This window comes from Plectropomus leopardus, chromosome 1, assembly GCF_026936395.1.
Source record: "Plectropomus leopardus strain MGB_pleo_1.0 chromosome 1, ASM2693639v1, whole genome shotgun sequence".
NCBI classification, from domain to species: domain Eukaryota; kingdom Metazoa; phylum Chordata; class Actinopteri; order Perciformes; family Serranidae; genus Plectropomus; species Plectropomus leopardus.
Genome location: NC_142176.1, coordinates 20,583,589 through 20,597,351, shown reverse-complemented (window position 1 = coordinate 20,597,351; position 13,763 = coordinate 20,583,589). Strand labels below are relative to the sequence as shown.

Genomic DNA, 13,763 nt, shown 5'->3' with positions numbered 1-13,763 from the left:
TTAAAATTTAGAAATTTTGTGTAACTCATGTTATATTTGATTGGTAAATCCCTTTTTAAAAAAAGATGATCTATTGAAGGCAAATGATCCCTGTCATGTTAATCTCCATGGTGCACATAAGGTTTGTTTGGTTTCATCTGTGGTGTTGTGTATAATTCAGCAGAAATTGAAGGATTCGCTTGGAAACAAATGGAGTTCCTTTAAGTGTGTTGGATTCAGTGGCATCTAGTGGTGAGAATAATAGATTACATCCAGCTGACCGGTTATTGGGGCCGATATTTGGCATTTTGCCTATTATCTGTATTTGCGTTTTATTTTAATGATCGCCTATGAGATTTATTAATTATAAATTGTGAAGAAATAACAGCACGTGAAGAACCTTTACTTTGTAAAACCTCAGGGAACTATTTTTATGTATTTATTTTATATTGAAATTTTAACTTGACTTTATAAAAAACATTGCTGGGATCTTGCTGTATATGATGTCAACAGTTTCAATTTTGATTAAACATTTGCTCAAAGGATTTAATCAAAGCTTTGTGTTGGAGTTTGTTATATTCCAAACTGTAAGTACTGACAGAAAGATTTTCATTTTTATTGAAAATGCATATCAGTTCCAAATACATGTTATCGGTCTCATTAATCACTAAAAATCGGTATTGGCCCTGAAAACCAATGTTGGTTGACTCCTAATCATACACATTGTGAAAGATGACTTGTGATGATTCTTCGTGGAAAAACATGTAGTCTGTCGTGTCAGCAGGTCAAGTCATTGGACGATTTTATGGTTCTGTAATTTCCTAATCTGACATAGTGACTGCTTGAATAGACAAACATGTTGTGTAGTATAAACCTGGCACTAGACAACAAAAATACAATGAGTCTTATTTTCACCTGATTATACACTAAACCAAACATACTTATTATATCATATTCCATTTCTGCTAATATACCCTTTAAATCTTACACACTGGACCCTGAAGAAATATATTTCTTGCTTTTACTGTAAAGCTGTCCTGTACAACCTAAAGAGAAGTATATAAATAAACTTTACTCACTTACTTTTAGTTTATAGTGAACAGATGAATGCATTTTAATTGGTACGGACTGCTTTACCACTGAGAAGCATACTTTACTAGTTTGGAATTCATGTGGAACTCATGGTGTTGTAGTCTGATATAAACTTTGGGTTTTTTTTGTTTTTTTTTTAGGTATTTGTGGAAATATGTCCAAATGAACATGTCTGAGATGGTTTACATGAGCCGCCGTTACAAAGATGCTCTTTGTTGTGAATGTGAATGCAGTGAATGCTTGAGAACCGCAGCACGGAGAGAGTTAAGTGGTTTAATTTGGTTGGAGTTCACTCAAACCTGCGGGGGATTTTACATTTTGGGTGAATATTTTCATTTTTGTGGTCACCTCAAGTTTAGACAAAGCACACCCAAATACTTGAGATATGTTTTAGAAAATGTTGAAAGATATGCAACACTGGAATGTAACTGCACATTTACTAAATGACTGTACTTAAAGAGTAACTTTACACCACGCTCAGTCTCCTGCCAGATTTATGCACCTGTAACCACACCCAAATGTGATGTCACGGGGTCCTAGAGTACACCATCAAATGGTCAAAAAAACAGGATTTTTTTTCCTTACAACAGTTTTACATTTGTGTCTTTTACGGTGGTGGCCTATGAGGGATATGCTTTATTGGCAACGGGGATTTTTTTTCTGCAATAATGCAAGTTGCCACTGAGAAGACTTTCCTGCAAGTTTTAACGTTTTTTGCCATTTTGTTGGTGCTGAACGCAGCCCAGATGTGTAAGACCCAGAAACTTTGACCAATCAGAGCAGAGTGGGCTTTTTCAGGAGGGAAGCTTAAAGAGAAAGGTGCTAAAATTGAGTGTTTCAGACAGATGGTGAATACAGGAAGACAGTATGAGAAAAATAATTTGTTTTTTAAACATTAAAGCATGTAAACATGTTTCAGGAGAAACCCCAAATAAAAATATGAAACTAAAAATGAGCATAATATCAGACCTTTAACTTTTGATACTTAAAGTTTACTAGGCCTACTTATATAGGCTCCTTTAGCAGGAAATCTGAGTACTTGTTGCAGCACTGGTCTCTGGGCTGCTTGTCTGACAAATGAAAGACATCTTTGTACTGGGCTGAAATGTATTCCTATGGGCCAGTGTGGAGGATTTCAGCATGACAATGTGTTGCAAAGTTGGCAACATCCCATCATCATCATCAGCAGCAGCCTTCAACTCGTGAATATTCATCCACGCTCCTCGGCCCCACCGTGACAATAAACAAGGAGAGAGTCTGAATGCCTGAGTGAGGAGGGCAGGGGGCCAAATCCTCAGGAAGGTGGGGGGCAAACAACTCGTCTCCATGGCAACAAGTCCTGCCTCCACTCCGCAGCGGGCTGTGAGAGGGAAGGCAGGAGGGCTTTTTTTGTCGGTTTTGGTTGGAAAGACTTGAATCGGAGTTTATTGAGAGGGGCAGGTATCCGGCAAAAACCAGCCAAAGTTTTTCAACGCGTACACGAACGGGATTTGAGCGTCGCAAAGGGGATTATAACCTCAAAATGTCAGCAGCCATGGATGTGAGGAGAAACTCGGAGGTAACTAAAACACGTTTTTGACGAGCTAACAGTTGAAGTTTAAGCTAGCGCTAGGAAACCGGTACAAAGTTGCCGAAAACATGGCTCCGAAAACAAACTCCTAAATGTTGTTGTGGAAAAAAAGAAGTTGCAAGGTGCGTTTAAATGTTAGACCTAATCTCTATGTGACCATATTTGGACATGTTTAAACGGTGAAGTGCAGCAAAGCAGGCTAAAACACCAGACTATGTGTGTTTTTTTCAGCTTTTTTTTAGCTGACCCCTTTGAATGAAGAAAAATGTCCCAGCGGATACAGACTTTGGGTTGTAATTAGACCAAGTTATCGCTTAAACATCCAAAAAAGTCAAACCAGCAGATAAGAAGAAACGGGTCACATCACTGGACTCACTGTCCTTTTCCTTTAGACTTTGAGGGCAGATTTTCTTTTTGTTTGTTTGTCTTGGGAGAAACACACATTAAACAAAATGTGTGAACTTTAAATTTATGTTGTGTACTTTGTCTTACGTGCTTATGGTCACATAAGCACTTTCTTAAGGCATATTCCTGAGGCATATAAATTAATGCTGTGTATAACGTACGTTTTCACTGTAGCCTATATTGTACAGACTTACTGCACATGACATCCTGTACATGTCATGGAAAAGACTGTAAAAGTTTCTTGAAGTAATCTTTAGGCATTTATGCACATGTACAGTAGTACAGTAGTAGTAGTAGTAGTAGTAGTACTGTGCAAAAGTCAAAAGGCCACCTGAAACGTTGCTTTTTTAGCAAGGTTGATCATACATATTTATTTCACAGTAGTCTATTTTCTAAAAAACAACCAGAACATACAGGAAATATGAAAACGCTATTGAAACTGCAAATATTTTAGAATAAAATGACTTCAGCAGACCAAAGTTGCAAGTTTTTAGTGTGAACTCAGCAATACTAATCATAAGGTGTATTCAAGTCATGTCCAAAGCTCAATATTGATTGTTTGAGCTTCCATTATGGTTGTACAATTTTCATGTTTCACACTATATATTGACGTTAGTCTGAAAAAGCCATTTGTTGGTATTTTAAATCATTGTACATGTTTTCTGTATATTTGCTAAAACAGAGACTTTTGCACAGTACTGAACATACGTGATATTCATACTTTTTTCAACAACAGTCTCTGCCATCATACTGCCTTGTTAGTTAGTAAATTTGTCAGGAGACTATAATTTAAATTTGAGCTAATGGCTATATTATTGTTTAATGTTTAAACTAAGTAGCAGATTACAGTGAAATCTGGTGCAAATTTAGGCTATGGATGAAACAGCAAGGGTTTCTTGGTGCAGATGTGCATCCAGGAATCTGTCAAATATGCCTTTTTAAGCATTTTACCTACTTTCGTATGACCACCTGCACTTACTTATATGAAAAAATGTGGTTCATGCATCCAGAAAAGTCAAACCAGCAACAGATAGACAGAAACTCCAGATTGGACCACTGATCTCACTGTGTCCTTTTTCTGTTGTAGTTTGGATTTCGCGGGCAGTTTGTTTGTTTGTTTTTTGCCCTGGGAGATAAAACACACTTGAAACTAAATGTGTGAACTTTAAATGCGTGCTGTTTAATTTGTCTTACATGCTGGTAACATACAGCTTTTTACAAATGCAGGTTTTTTTTGGCTAATACTGTGTATACTGTACATATATACTGTATTGTACAGACCTACTGTATATGACATACAGTACATGTCATGTACAAAACAATACACGTTTATTGTAGTGATCTTAAGACAAAATGCACATGTACATACGTAGTGTTCATACTTTTCCAAAACATACTCTGCCATCATACTGCTGTAATAGTAAATAAGGGGGTTATCTTTTTAACTCGAGCTTATTTTTTAATGATGTTTTAAACTGAGAAGTAGATTACAGTGAAATTTGGTGCAAATTTAGGTCACAGGTGAAGCTACAAGTGGTTTTTGGTGCAGATGTGTATCCAGGAATCTAAAGATATGCCTTTTTTGAACTTTTAACCTACTTTCTTACGACCTCCTGCACATACTTGGATGGAAATATGTGGTCCATGCCACACACCATTGTCTTTGGTGTGAATCCAGATCCTGAAGCAGATTTAAAATGATAAACATCCAGTTTTCTAAGTATTAACACAATCACACTTGTAGTTCAATACTGGCAAAGGCATGTTCTCACGGAGTGCTTTGTAGTTTAAAATAGGAAGCTTTTCTTTATGTTTATATGAGTTTTCTTAACAGATTACAACTTAAATCCTTATGATCTTATCTTACACACTATAATGCAAACCCTAGAGACGTGACTGGCTTTCTTTAGCTCTCCCTTTTTTTCCCCTCAAACTCTTTCTATTGTGCAGATCAAACAATGACCTTCCCCTCTCACTGGTCCGGACTGTCAACACAAAGCTATTGAGGAAATTCTTCCCTGTTCTCCTTTCAGTTAAACAGGAGTGAGCCTGGCCTATCACCGGACACTTTTTAAGGGACTGTTGTTCACTCAACAGCACAATGAAAATGGTTTTCCTCTTTCCTGTGCAATCTATCTGTTCAGATAGTTTTTGGTGCAGTTTGCTGAAGAGCTTATAAGTTACTTTGCACATGTTTTTGTGCACATTTTTTCTCCTGCAGAGCACTGTACTCTCAAGGAAATGGTCTGCAATAACCAGTGACTTAACTGTCATGTTTATAATGTTTATAAAGAGACATTGCTCTTGAGTTTTTCCAAATGCACTTGACATGACACTCAATTCCATTGGTTGTGTTGTATCTTGGCTCCAGCCAAAGGCTCTAAAACTTAGTTTATGACATTCAAAATGTCAGATTTGTGTATTTTAGTGAACTGTCCCTTCATGGATGTCTGATTGTCACTGATAATGAAAAATTGTGATTGAAATCTATACTGAAACAAATGTCAGCAAATCATAAAACTTTCAAACTTGGTATTGACAAAATACTTCATCCAGAATGACCATTTATTTATTAATATCTATTTTGAGAACATGTTTGTACCTACTTTCATTTGAGCAGCGTTTTCTTCATGATGGAGTGCTGGAAGAGAGCTCGGTTAAATGAAAGTATTATCTCTTGTTATCCTGCTAAGTCTCTGTTAAGTTGAACTCAAGTACTGCAGAAATTAGAATTTTTTGTCTTTAGACCTGCAGCTGGACAGTCAGTGTTTTTTAACCTTTCATTGGAGTGGTTCTTGGAAAATGCTTGCTCTTTATTAGTTCTGTACCTTACATTCAGTCACTTTTAAGGGACGGTTCAACCCCAAATCAAAAATAACTCTCCATTATGGAACAGGATGGCGCTTAGCTCGTGGTGCTCAAAGCAACAAAAAATATACTTGAAAACCTCAACAGCAAGTTGTCTTATCAAAAATCATGACCCAGTTACTCAAGATAACTTGTAGACCTTGTTGTGAGCAGTTTCATGTAGGAACTATTTTCTTTGTACCAAACTACACCCACCAACCAAATCACTGTGCTGAAGCGTACAACTTCTCATAGACAGCGCGAGGTGTGAACATTAGTGGCATTCTTCTCAGCTCAGCTGTCACATCAGCTAAGCCAGTGAAGAGCTAGCAGGAGATGCACACTTTCCTCTGCGCAGTGATACATTTGGTGGATATAGTTTGGTAGAATGAAAAATAGTTCCTACATTAAACTGCTCACAACAAGGCCTGTGGATCATTTTGAGTAACTAGGTCATGATTTCTGGGGAGAGACATTGATTTTGAGGTTTTAAAATATATTTTTTTGGCAATTCGAGCTTCACAAGCCGAATGCTGTTTAGTAACATTGCACTACAGAGAGAGCAGACATCTCCACGGCCAAAATCTCCAACAGCAACTCACACTAGTCAAACCAAATCAACCAAAACAATTGAGATTGATGAGTGGCACTACAGGTAAGAGGACGAATATGTGTTTTTGGGGTGAACTGTCCCTTTAGCACACGCCTCAGAGTTGCTCAGTGTTCAAGTCTGATACTTTGGGATGTAGAACAGATCTTAAGAAAGAGTTTTGTTTCGGGTCTCACAGAAGGGAACCACAGTCACAGCTGTTTGGCGCGGAGAGAGTATTTCTATATCATTTCTTCAAAGTAGATTTCTCAGTTTAGTGATTTTCATGTCACAACACCATCTCCCTTAGTTTGTACCCTCAAGCTCAACTGAACTTATTAACCACTGAGAAATAATGCTTCTTTAGAAACTTTCACTTTTTGTGGCCGCTCATGATCCATCAGCCTTCAACTCGTGACTCATCATTAATCCTGATGTTCAGTTATATTTGTAACTTGAGCTACAACTGCTTGGCTCTATGGTTGTATTGTGGGAGAACTGGAAGTCAGATTTAAGGCATCTTTAAACCTATTTTAGGTTTGTCGATTTTGAAACACATGTTAAAAAGTTTGCTGATAAGAATATGAGAAGCTTAGGTTTTGTAGTGTGAATAACGGTTGAACACTTGCATATCGACACCGATACATCCCTGATTTCTAATCCTAGGATTAACCTCTGACTTTGCTTTGACTCTTGTTGCTATAGATCGTTCTCTACACTGTGATGGGTAACAGAGGCATCTCTTTATTGACTCTTCTTCAGGTTTTCTGTTTGGTAATAATTAACAAGAAACCACTGACTCATTTAACTTGTGCACGTCACATTATAAACAGTTCTCTTTATGCGCAGACAACAATACAAATGAGATGCAATGAATCAGTGGGATCCGCATGATACCATGTCACCATAAGATGACATCACCATCCCAACTTTGTCATGCTATGACATGCTTTCATTGATTCAGGATTTTAGTTGATTTAACATTGGTTGCTCAGGTACGAGCAGTCTACGATCAACTTTGATGTCTGAATGGTGTTGGCTATGTTTGTGAACCTTTTTAGCTCATAAACACTTGTCAGCACCTGTTGATATTCAGAATAAACGATGCATGTCTTCTCTTGAGGCTTGCAATGTGTAAGTCCTCTTCATGAAGTAGACCGACTATAACCTATACATTTCTTCTGGAGTTGTTCTGTAGCATAAATTTCAGATTTAGAGACCATTTAATCCAAAGAATTGAAGGCGTTATCTAATGTTGTCCTCACATGTGACGATTCCCTTTAAGTCCAGCTATCACCATTCACTGTCTGTTTATATTAAGAGAAGTAATGTGAATGTGAGCTTTGGAAACTAGGATGTCTGAGGTGGAAAAGTCTGCTGATGAGATGTTTAGAAAAATGGAAGCAGATTTTTGATTAAGTGATGACTTTGCAGGCTCTCGTCCTACTTCTCTATCTTCTTGCTCTGTCTTCAGAATATTTACATGACGTTTGTTGATGGAAAACACATTGGTTCTGCTTTATTTTGCTGACTTATTAAGAAAATGCTTGTGAGTTGAGCATTTAGATAAAAACATCCTATTTAATGACAGAAAATCCATTCTTAGCTCAACATTTTTAACCCACTTGGAGCTGATAAACATTGATACAGGTGACTTAGCTAAACTTCAAGACAGAAGCAAAGAAGAATACATCGTATCTACTTCATGTCCTTGGAAAAGTCAAAGACTATGTGTCAGAGGTCTCCAGCCCCCCTGCTGCAGCTCAGATGGATTTAAGCCTGTTTTCCACATGCTTGCCTCTGCAGCTGTGCATGCTCATATCTAGGTTACACAGAAGGGTTTTTCCTCTGTTCCACAAAGAGAAAATATGCCATGATTACTCAGAAAAAAAACAGCTGAAATGGCTTAGAAATGAGATAAAAAAAGATTCCAAGAATTGGTTCCACCTGGTCCATTGAGCTATACAGTGGCAGCGTGGTTGAACCATGTGGTGAAGTATGCTGGTAACTAATTATATAGGTATGGCTATGTGGAACTGCCAGTAGCATCGACCTTGGTGTTTTTTTGTTTTTTTTTAACATAGACACATTGAAGCTGTCAGAGCCTTGAAGTGCTGTAAAGAAACGGCAGGTCATGTACAGAATATATAATGCATCAGAATTTTAGTTTCAGCTGAGAGATTTTACTTTTCCATCATGCTTGTCCTGAGGCATAAATGTGTAGACCTCATGTGTGAGGTTTGCGTGTAAATGCTTTTATGTGGACTGTATGTATAAGAGCTGGATTCCCTTTGTACATTTGAACTCCCACAATGCTCTCTGTTTAACAAGATCCAACTCAAACAGCTCAAGTCTCTTTTGTCCATAGTGGACAAAACTGGTCTTTCTACAGATATTGAAACAATGGCGTGGATCAGTGTGTGGGCTCATGGCCTGCCAGTAAGTTGTGACGTCCGTAAAGAGTTGAGAATTTGCAGAGATTTTCACTCTTCCTTGCCCCATTCCTTCTTGGCTGGCTGTAAGCTTTGCTGTGGTTTTTTTTTTTTAAAAAAACCCCAAAACAAAACAAAACCAAAAAACCCTAAAGTCAGGTTGCTGATCAGCAGAAACCCGAAGACCAGGTCAGCCTAAAAAGCAGAGAAAGCAAGGGGCTTTTTTTGTGGAAGCTGTTGTGTCTAGCTGCTACTGCATGTGTCAGGATGAACGAAGATCTTATACTGAGCCCATTCACAGGTTAACCCTTTGAAACCTGGATCAAAATCAGTTTCTTGCGTTCAGACACCTGTCACAAGCTATTTGACCATTTGAAACCTGAGCAAATTGTTTTTTGTTTTTTCAATTCGGCAAATTGAAAGAAATTGGTAAAAGGTGACAAGAAAAATTACCTAAAAATTTGTTTAAAAAAGGGGAATTGATTAAATAATAGGGAGAAATGTCCAGAAAATTACAATTATAATTATAATCATTTTAGATTTAAAATGTTACAGAAGAAGTGTAATAAAATAATCTATATATTTGTATGTTTTTAGCACTTCTTAAGGTCATTTACTTGTCTGTTTTTTACTTTTTATATCTAAGTTATTTATTTATTTATTTATTTAGCGGTTTTCAGGTAATTTTCTTTTAACCTCTTTCACTAATGAATTGCTCATTTTTATGCCATGTGCTTTTTGCCTTCTCCCCATGTTTAAAAAAAAAATCAAAGCTATTTGCTCAGGTTTTAAGGGTTAATGAAAGTTATGACATCACAAAGTTGTTACATAAAATCTTGCCTTGCTCTCACAGTCTGAAAAGCAAGTGCCAGGTGCTGAGAGAGCGCATATTTGAGTGTAGTCTCTGTTGAATGAAAAACAAGCTCTTGGCATCAGGTCCAGGTGTGTCTGCCCCTCTCCTTCTGCTTTCTTTCACCCTCTGAAAACATTCTTTAATATTTTGAATGCAGCCGCAGGTCTGATGGATAGGCAAAATATTAGTACATTCCTGCATGTGGTGGAGAGAACGGTGTATCAGATGATCTGTCAAATGTGACAGGGCCAAAGACGTGCAGGCTTTCTTTTGAAAGATATTTTACCTGATAGTCCCTCTTTCACAAACACATATGCACACACACACACACACACACACACACACACACACACACACACAGATGATAAAAGACTTACTTTTTAACCACATCTCCCTCTCAAGGACGTTTTGAACACAAAGGCCTCTTTATTCCGGCTCAAGTAGTCTAACGGAGACACTGTTGTAATCCCATTTCATGAATATGCTGTTGTTGCTGAGGAAAATATGCATCATTGATATGCTGCTAATCAATTAGTACTTTTGGTACATGAACATAACACAACCAGGAAAACCCCTGCCATTAGGTCATTAAGATGATGGTGTTGAATATCTTAAAGAGACAGTTTGGCATTACAGATTTGTCTTTATGTCAGAGCCAGAGACAGACAAACTTAGGAGGCTTTTCATCTCTTTGGGCTGAGGTAATAGGAGTAGTTGCTGCATGTTTAAAGATTAAAAGTGGCGAAAGAGAGCTTTTTTGTGTGTTTTTTATGTTTTTGTTTGACAAAACTATAAGTAGTAACAGAGGAAGTTGTGAAACTACACTCAGGTAGCCTGTTATTCTGTTTTTTAGCTGTGTTAATGTATAGAATAGTTGCATATCCTGTCAGGATGTGATGACATGCAATGAGATGGCATCAGTGTGTGTGTGGGCCTAGACAGAAAACAATGGACGTGGGTGTTTTAGCATGCGTCATATGCTGCCAGTATGTGTTATAGTTTTACTTGCTCATGTTTGTCTCCCTGTCTGGTTGGTCAGTTATATTTTCATTGCAAAGCAGGAACAGTGAGGTCAAACAACCGCTCGAATCAATATTTTTGTACAATGGTGTAATGTAAAGGGTGTTGGTCAATGTGATGAAGTCACTCGACTGCAGTTCCACTAAAGACCCATTCATGCTCGATGTTAGATGCAGAGACAGACAGAGTCTATCAGGCCTCTGCGTTCATTTGTTCGTATTTTTGCACATTTTCTGAAAGCTTATGGATGCAGACAAAACGGAGCAGTACCACTGGAGATTGTGGGGGCAGTGTAGCATAGTTCAAGCAAGATACGACCGTAGGAGACGAAAAAGACGTTTAATAACCGGTGGAACCGAACAAATGGGTAATGTGGTGAGAATAATTCTCCATCCACAAATGCATTTAATGGCCTCACAGACCAGTGCCTGCCTCTGCTAAAAGGTACATTATTACAACCTCCTCCACGGTCGCCTCATTTGTTGTTGTCTGAAACTTTTGACTCCGCCCCCTAGTGCCATGTATTGGCTGTATTTATGCCAACACAACTGATGTAAGGAACTATGAGGGCAGTAACGTTTACAACATTTGAAACAGATGTATTAAATGCATCCTTCAGTCTACAGAGCATTTTAGTGTCTTTCACATATTTGCTTAGGTTTTCCGACCCGCGGCATTATTGTTTTGGTACAGTCTCATCATTCTCATCAGTGGAGTTTCCAGCTGCGGCATCCAGCTTTTTTTCAGCAAAAAAGCACCTAAAACTAGGGGTGTGAAAAGGTCAGCAGATCGTCAGCGTGGAAAGTATGTGAGCCCACACTTGCAAAACTTGAATGGAGATTAGTCAGGATGTCAAATACACAGTATGGTAAAAAGCGCCACACATTTCAGTGGCATTTAAAATACAATTTGGTCACTGAAAAATGTGATCAGCAATTTCAGATGGTTCTTTTAACACTATATATTTTTTCAGACCATATTTAACTTTATAGAATACATCGTGCTCAATTTTGACTGTTTTCTCAGTGTTTTCTTACTTTTAGGCCAGTTGATCAGTCAAAGTTTAAACCCCTGTTTAAACTTAGGGGAAATTAGTCATGAGGAACATCCCTAATTGTAACATATTGTGAGCATAAGCACAAAGAACACAGGACTATGAAACAGGCAGTCATAAAGGGTGTGCACCTAGCATTAACAGTTAACATTAGATTTTTTAAAAAACACATTGCATTATATCCTCTTGCTTACAGTATCACAGTATTTTGCGATATAACGAATTGCAACCCCTGTATCTTGCTAGGCATCGTATCCCCAGATTCTGGCCGATACTCAAACACCACAAAAACAGCTTCAGCAAATAGCTTGTGAACATAGTAATTAGTATTTAGCAGCTAAAGAACCAAAACAGAGCTTAAATAGAGTGAATATTGGGCTTGTCACAAACACAACTCCAAATGAATGATAATGTTGTTCTTTATATGCAAATATAAGCGCCTGCCTAACAAGTTGCCATATTGACTTTATCAATGGAAATTAAAAAAAATCTAAACATCTAAAACTGAAATGTTTTCATCCCAGGAGACATTTTGAAACATGCATGCACCTTTCTTTCTACATATTGCGATATTTTTCCAAGTTTAATGTTGTACTGGCGCAAATGGCAACAAAATCTGTCTGTGCCGTGCCTCATTCTATAAACCACAGAAAAACAAACATTAGTAACACCAATTGATCAACACGAAGCGGTTGACTTGTCGCTGTTGACTGTTAGCTCGCCTTTGACTGCGACATCTCAAGAGAAAATTTGTCTTGAATCTGGTTGATTGCACTTTAAAGGTACTCTAGAGCTTTCTTAGAAGTGGTTGTTTACAGCCTGTGATTTTGTGTAGGGAGATGGTATCAGCGCTCAGGAAGTCAGTTGGCTAACGCCTTGGTGTTTACACTGCAAAGTCCATCTTGGGCCTCTATGACCTATTTCTGTGATTGTAGCTTTCTCAGTCCAAAAAATTGAAAAAGATGAATTCATAGAAATAAACATTCCTTAATATAAGCGAAGTGTGTAGAGCTGGCACAGTTTAACATTTTCTCCACTGCTGGCAGCTGATTGCATTTTTTTCTCTCTAATCTTTGTATGTTTCTTTTAATGTGTTACAAATTGAAATGACAGAAGCTTCATGTTTTCAGTCAGAGGGAGAATATTAAATGTCACTCCAAAAACACAAGATATTTTTTCAGCAGGTATTAATCAGACATATGATTTTACACAGCTGCCAGTTTGTCTAAATTTTATGTGAGCAGAATATTTTCATTTAGTTTAATTTAGAGTATGAAAGATTGTATGTCTCAAGCTCGGCTCATTTTCGTCTCAATTTCCTTTTTATTTTGCTTTTCCAGAATGATTTGTTTGGTTTTATCATGCAATCATGGATAAATTGTTGAGTTAATTTTTATTCTGTGTGGCTATCCAAAAAGTGTTTTTTCACAGGAGGATCTTCAATGTAATCAATATTTCTCAACCAAAATGTGACACCGAGACATGTCGCTAGAAAAGCGTCTCCAGCAAAACAATTGTTTCCCTACGGTACAGCACGACTGTTGGACGCTTCTCTCTTGCTGCTGTGCGATGTGTTTTTCTGGCGGTTTTTGGGTACGCATAAAAGTTAAAATATTAGCACCTTTTGTCAGTGTTACTTATGGCCACCTGCACGCAGCCCCTCTCCACAGGTGCTCCCAGTTGTTTTTCCAGATGCGCTTCCAAGGCGTTTTTGGAGCAGTCGCGCCTGGTAAAATGCGTCTTGTTGTGATTGCCCCCTAAGGCTTTCTGATTTGTAATCATTTAAGAAATGTTCAAAGTTTGAACAAATGTTACATGATAAGAAGCTCTTCTTCTGAGTAACCTGCAAACTTGACCCACTGGTTAATGTGTGTCTGTACACTTTTAAATAGTGAAGTATACAGTCCAAGTGGTTATGTGCT

At 37.8% G+C, this 13,763-nt stretch overlaps 1 protein-coding gene across 2 annotated transcripts in view; it reads left to right on the top strand.

The window, feature by feature from the left end:
• Positions 1–13,763, top strand: part of dennd2b (DENN domain containing 2B) — a 61,750-nt gene that overhangs the window by 3,388 nt on the left and 44,599 nt on the right. The window contains exon 1 of one of the 2 annotated variants that reach the window (XM_042485349.2): positions 2,420–2,629. The exons of the other annotated variant lie outside the window; for it this stretch is intronic. The gene's annotated coding sequence lies outside the window, so the exon portion shown is untranslated. Of the gene's footprint in view, positions 1–2,419; positions 2,630–13,763 lie in introns of those variants that run through there. 2 annotated transcript variants of the gene reach the window in all.